Source organism: Peromyscus maniculatus, chromosome 21 (assembly GCF_049852395.1).
Source record: "Peromyscus maniculatus bairdii isolate BWxNUB_F1_BW_parent chromosome 21, HU_Pman_BW_mat_3.1, whole genome shotgun sequence".
NCBI classification, from domain to species: domain Eukaryota; kingdom Metazoa; phylum Chordata; class Mammalia; order Rodentia; family Cricetidae; genus Peromyscus; species Peromyscus maniculatus.
In genome coordinates, this window is record NC_134872.1 from 67,325,206 (window position 1) to 67,331,832 (window position 6,627).

At 41.1% G+C, this 6,627-nt stretch overlaps 1 pseudogene; it reads left to right on the forward strand.

The window, feature by feature from the left end:
• The first annotated feature begins 1,315 nt into the window (after positions 1–1,315).
• Positions 1,316–2,400, forward strand: LOC102913763 (large ribosomal subunit protein eL6 pseudogene; annotated as a pseudogene).
• Positions 2,401–6,627: the final 4,227 nt, after the last annotated feature.

The following is a 6,627-nucleotide window of genomic DNA, read 5'->3' on the forward strand; positions in this document are numbered from 1 at the left end:
AAAAAAAAAAAAGAGACTGAATATCTCAGCTGGTCTTTGGTATATGCTGGAATTCCAAAAAAGTAGCCTCCAATGTAGTGAAGGATGGATGTGCTAAGAAGGCAAGGGCAAGCAGGCAAAGAACAAAAGTTTTCTTCTTCTATGTCCTTATATAGGCTTCCAGCAGAAGGCATGGCCCAGATTAAAGGTGTCTTCCTAGCTCAAGATCTGAATTAAAGGTGTATGTCTTCCTGAAGAGCTCTAGCATGGCGAACACAGGCCTGAGCATAGCAAACATGGCACTGGTGGGTTTTGCCTTTTCCCATTACCTCTCCCTTGCTAAACAGTCAGATTGCATTCCTAAAGCTAGCCACCAAGGTCTAGTCCCTTATTTGGCCACTTTGTTAAGCCTGACTCATTCCAGAGACTGATCACCAAGGTCCAACTATCAAGACATCAAAGTCCAGCAATCAAAATTCATTATTTGACTAATTAAATATCCAATCTGAAACATTTCCTAGCTCATTCTAACACAGACCTCCCTTCTTCCTTCTTGAAATTAACACTTACAAATTCAGCCACCTTGCCTCTCTGCTTTGCTTAATAAAGGATCTCTTTGTGTTTGGTTTGTGCTTGGAAATTGGTGTTTGGGTGTGGTCTGCACCCAATCAGGGTCCAGAGGGGAGCACTCCACAGTACTCCAGTTGGTCCCTTCACTTCCTGACTCAAGATCTGAATTAAGGGAGTGTCTTCCCACCTTAAGATCTAGAACAAAGATATGTCTTCCTACCTCAAATATCCAGACTAGAAGTGGATCCACCCATTTCAAACCAAACAACAAAAATCTCTCACAGGTGTGCCCTTCAGTTCATTCCAGACATAGTCAAGTTGACAACCTCTAATAGCCATCACGAAGGGAATAAGACCAAGTCACATATAAAGGCAGACCCCAATAGAATAGTGCCTGTCAGTGGAGACTTTGAAAGCCAGAAGTACCAGGACAGATGTTCTACAAGCTCTGAAAGGCCACAGATGCCATCCCAGACTACTGTACCGAAGAAAACTTTACATCACAATCAAAGACAAAGGAAAAAAACTATGAGAACAAGTTTAAAAAGCAAATCCACTCTACAGAAGACCCTAGAAGGAAACTGTCTGTGTAAAGAGGTTAACTACACCCAAGGGGACAAAAGAAACAATCCCAGAGTAGTTAACCCCCAAAGGTTCAAGCAACAACAAAATAACAGGAATTAACAAATACTATTATAATAATAGCTCTCAATGATTTCGTACAGGCCGGAAGTCCGGACCTTAGTTCTCTTTCCCATCTTGCAAGATGGCTGGTAAGAAGAAGATGGAGGAGGAGGAGGAGGAGGAGGAGGAGGAGGAGGAGGAGGAGGAGGAGGAGAAGGAGAAGAAGAAGAAGAAGCCTGACGCAAAAGAGAGGAAACCTGCAGCCAAGAAGGTTGGCGGTGATGTGCCTGCCGGTGAGCCATGAAGGACGACCCTGAGCTCACAAAGTCCAAGAAGGGGAAGCCTCATTGCAGCTGAAACCCTGTCTTGGCTAGAAGAATTGGCAGATATCCTGATCTGCTATGCATTCCAGAAAGACCGTGTACAAAAAGGAAACACTCAGCTGCAAAATCCAAGGTTGAAAAAGAAGAATTAAAAAGAAGAAGGTCCTTGCTACTGTCACAAAACACAGTTTGTTGGAGGTGACAAGAATGGTGGTACCCGGATGGTTAAGCTTCACGATATTATCCTACCAATGACATGCCTTGGAGGCTGCTGAGTCACCGCAAAAAAAAAGCCCCTTAGTCAGCATATGAGACGGCTGCATGCCAGTATCACTCCTGGAACCATGCTGATCATCCAAACAGGGGTGGGGGGTGGCAGGGGGCATAGGGGTAAGAAAGCGATTTTCCTGAAGCAGTTGTGCAGTGGTTTGCTACCTGTGACTGGACCTCTTGTCCTCGACAGAGTTCCTCTGTGCAGAACACACCAGAAGTTTGTTATTGTCATCTCTTTTTTTTTTATTATTATTATTTTACAACACCATTCAGTTCAACATAATAGCCACAGAATCCCCTGTTCTCCCCCTCTCGCCCACCCCTCCCCCTAGCCCACCCTGTTATTGTCATCTCTTAAAAAAAAAAAAAAAAAAAAAAAGTTGATGTCAGCAAGGTTAAAAACCCCCAACACTTGACTGGTGCTTATTTCAAGAAGCAGCCGTGTGAGCCCAGAAACCAGGAGGGTGAGACCTTCCACACAGAGGAGAAATATGCGATTACAGAGCAGCACAGAAAACTGTGGACTTGGGAGATTTTACCAAAGATCAAAGCTGTTCTTCAGCTTCAGGGCTGCTTGTGATCTCAATTCTCTCTGACAAATGGGATGTATCCCCCTCAACTGGTTTTCTAAACTGCTAATAACATAATTAAATAGCTTCATATGTTAAAAAAAAAATAGCTCTCAACATTAACAGTCTCAATCCCCCAATAAAAAGACACAGACTAACAAAGTTAATTAGAAAGCAGAGCCTATCCTTCTGCTGCCTCAAGAAATATACCACACAATCAAGGGCAGATACCATGTTTGGGTAAAACGATGGAATAGGTACTTCAAGCAAACAGAACCAAGAAATTAGCAGACACAATAGACTTTAGACCAAAACTAATCAGAAGAGATAGAAAAGTACACTACATAGTCATTAAAGGGAAAAACCCCAAGAGGTCATTACAAGTCTAAAATTTATGTAGCAAATACAAAAAAGCATCCAGTTCCATAAAGGAAACACTAAAACATCTAAAATTGTATTTATCTTTTACACAGTAATGGTTGGTGACTTTGGTATTCCACTCTTGGCAGTAGACAGGTTGTCCAGATAAAAACTAAACTGTGAAACTCTGTAGCTAAATAACATTATAAATCAAATGGACCTAACAGACATCTACAAAAAATTCCATCCAAATTCTAAAGCATATTCTTTCTTCTTAGTAGCCAATGGAACTTTCTCCAAAATTTGCAATATTTTTTATAGAAACCAATAATTAAAAAATATAGGAAAACTGAAATAAGATTCTGCATCCTACCTGACCAACACGGCTTAACGCTGGATATCAGCAACAATAGACACAGTAGAAAGCATACAATTTTATGGAAACTAAACAACCCTTTACTGAATGAGAACTGAGTCAAGACAGAAATCACAAAGGAAATTAAATAACTTTTAGAGCCAGGCGGTAGTGGCGCACACCTTTAATCCCAGCACTCGGGAGGCAGATGCAGGTGGATCTCCGTGAGTTCGAGGCCAGCCTGGGCTACCAACTGAATTCCAGGAAAAGTGCAAAGCAAAGCTACACAGGGAAACCCTGTCTCAAAAAAAACAAAAAACAAAAAACAAACAAACAAACAACAACAACAACAAAAACTTTTAGAATTGAATTAACATGGAAACACAACACACCCAAACTTATGAGACACAATGAAGGCAGTTCAAGAAGGGAATTTCATAGCATGAAGTGGCTACGTAAAAACTGAAGAAATCTCATATAGATAACATTATGTTACATTCAAAATCTTTGGAAAAAGAAACAACACCTGAAAAGAACAGACAAACCCAACTGAAGAACACATCAAAAAGATTATCCACCATGATCAAGTTGGCTTCCTCCCAGAAGCTCAGCAATGATTCAGTATGCATAAACTAATAAACATAACCCACCACATAAACAGATTAAAAGACATGATCATCTCATCAGGTACAGAAAAAGCCTTTGACAAAAATCCAACATCCCTTCATGATAAAATTCCAGAAAAAGCCTTTGACAAAAATCCAACATCCCTTCATGATAAAATTCCTGCAGAGACCAGGGAAACAAGGGACATATATCAACAAAATAAAGACAATTACAGGAAGCCCACATCCACCATCAACCTAAACAGAGAGAAACTCAAAACATTCCCATGAGATCAAAACAAGACAGTATGTCCATTAATGCCATATCTGTCAAATATAGTATCAAAGATAGAGCAAGAAGACAACTAAGGAGACCAAGGAGATACAAATAGGAAAGGAAGAAGTGAAATAATCCTTAATTGCAGACAATAGGGTTTTATATATAAAAGACCCAGAGGACTCCACTAGGAAACTTTTACAAATGATAAATACTTTCAGCAAAGAAGCAAGATAAAAATTAACACACAAAAGAAGCTAGCCTTCCTCTATACAAATGACAGACTGATAAAGAAACTAGGGAGACAATACTTTTCACAATTGCCTCAAAAAGTTTTTGGGAATAACTCTAATAAGTAAGAGAAAGATTTATATTATAAGACACATAGGACATTGGAGAGATAAATTGAAGAAAACACCAGAAGACAGACAGATATCCCATACCCATGGATGAGTAGGATTAATATTGTGAAATGGCCATCATACTGAAAACATTCTTCTATTCAATGTAACCCCCATAAAAATTTCAACACAATTATCTACAGAAATTGAAATAATCTTAAACTCTATATGGACACATGCACACACACACACACCACACACACACACACACACACACACACACACACACACACACCACACACATGAACAAAAACTAACCAAACAAAAACCTTACAGGACAGCTAAACCCATCCTGGAGAGCTGGAGGTGTTACCAACATAGATTTCAATTTTTCATACAGAGATATTGTCTTAGTCACTCTTCTATTGCTGTGAGGAAACACCATAATCAAGACAACTCGTATAAAAGAAAGCTTTTAATTGGGGACTTGCTTATAATTTTAAAGGGTTAGTCCATGATCATCATGGCAGGAAGAAGATAGGCATGGCATTGGAGCAGTAGCTGAGAGCTTTACAGGCAGCAGGCAGAGAGAGAGAGAGAGAGAGAGAGACAGAGAGAGACAGAGAGAGACAGAGAGACAGACACGGAGAGACACAGAGAGACAGACACAGTCACAGAGAGAACCCACTTCCAGTGATACATCTCCTCCAAAAAGGAACACCTTTTAATCCTTCCCAAATGGTTCCACTAACAGGTGACTAAACATTTATGGATATGAGTTTATGGGGGTCATTCTCATTCAAACCACCACAACTATAGCAATGAAAACAGCATGGTATTGCCATAAAACCAGCCATATTGATCAATGGAATAGAGTTGAAGACCCCACAAAACTCCACACACCTATGGACACCTGGTTTGCTTTCCTTTTTTTTTTTTTATAAGAACATGATATCAAGAAAACTAATAATACAATTGTGGTGGTAATCTAATTGTATTGAAATATTATTTTGATTTGTACTGAAATATTAATTTGATTGTATGTTAATAAATAAAGTTGTCTGGGGGTCAGAGCTATTAGAGCCATAGCAAGAGTGTGGCGGCGGTGGCACACGCCTTTAATCCCATAGATATCTGTGTGTTCAGGGTCAGAGCTATTAGAGCCATAGCAAGAGTGTGGCGGTGGTGGCACACGCCTTTAATCCCATAAGATCTCTGTGTGTTCAGGGATACAGCCAGCATTGGAGACATATGCCTTTAAGACCTAGGGGGCTGTACATTCAGACAGTGACGAGGCAGTCATGTGTTTGGGTTTACAACCAATGAGAAGGCAGAACAACATACTTTAAAAATACGAACCGAGAGGAAGTAGGTCTCTTTTCGCGAAGCTGGGACAGCAGGAGGAAGGGTGAGATTTTAGCTCTGAGCTCTGACCTCTCGGCTTTCTCTTTTACATTGTTTCTGTGTTTCTTATTTAATAAGACGGTTGGTTACATCTACATCTGGCGCCCAACGTGACAAGAATCCATTAAAAACTGCTTGGCTTGGCGGCAGGTCCGCTTTCCCGCAAGGGCGGCAGGCGGCCCGCGGCGGCGGCGGCGGCGGCGGCGGCGGCGGCACACGGCGGCCGGCGGCGATCGGCTTCTTAGTCCGAGCTGCTGGCGCCCTAGTCCGGGTAGCAACTTCTAGCCCGGGCCTAGGTCTGTGAGCAGCTTGCCTAAAGCCGGTGCTACAAACAACTCAGACCTGCCCTGCCGAACAGGGCCCTGCCTGTAAAGCTAACGCACGTGGTCAGAGCTTAAGGAAGCCAGACCCAAGTCTTGACTCGGCACAAGAGGGAACACGTGGCTGCATTTAAGCTTTAGCCGGCTACGCTTTCTTGTGCGTTCTTTCTTTCCTCTCTCTCTCTCTCTCTCTCTCTCTCTCTCTCTCTCTCTCTCTCTCTCTGGATTTACACCTGGGACACTAGGTGGCTGCTTTGAAAATCCCCTCGGATTTCTACTGTTCGACGCAGATTTGGTAAGTCATAATATATCAGATATTTTAAAGGAAACTATCTAAAAGAGAATTTTTTTCCACATTAAAAAACAAATGGGTTTTATGTGTACATTGGAAGAAAATTGGTTTTTGTTCGAAATTTTAGGCAGTCTGGCAATGGAACAACTATATAATATTAGTATTGGTGGAATTATGCACCTCATCACTATAATAATCCACATTTTAATATTTAAAAAGATAGTCAATTTAAGTGCCAGGATAACAGCGTTAGAAGAACTTGTTAAACCTGTAAAAATTCAGACAGAAGAAATTAACAGTGAAGTTGTTTCAAGTCGGGATCATAAGGTTGCAGA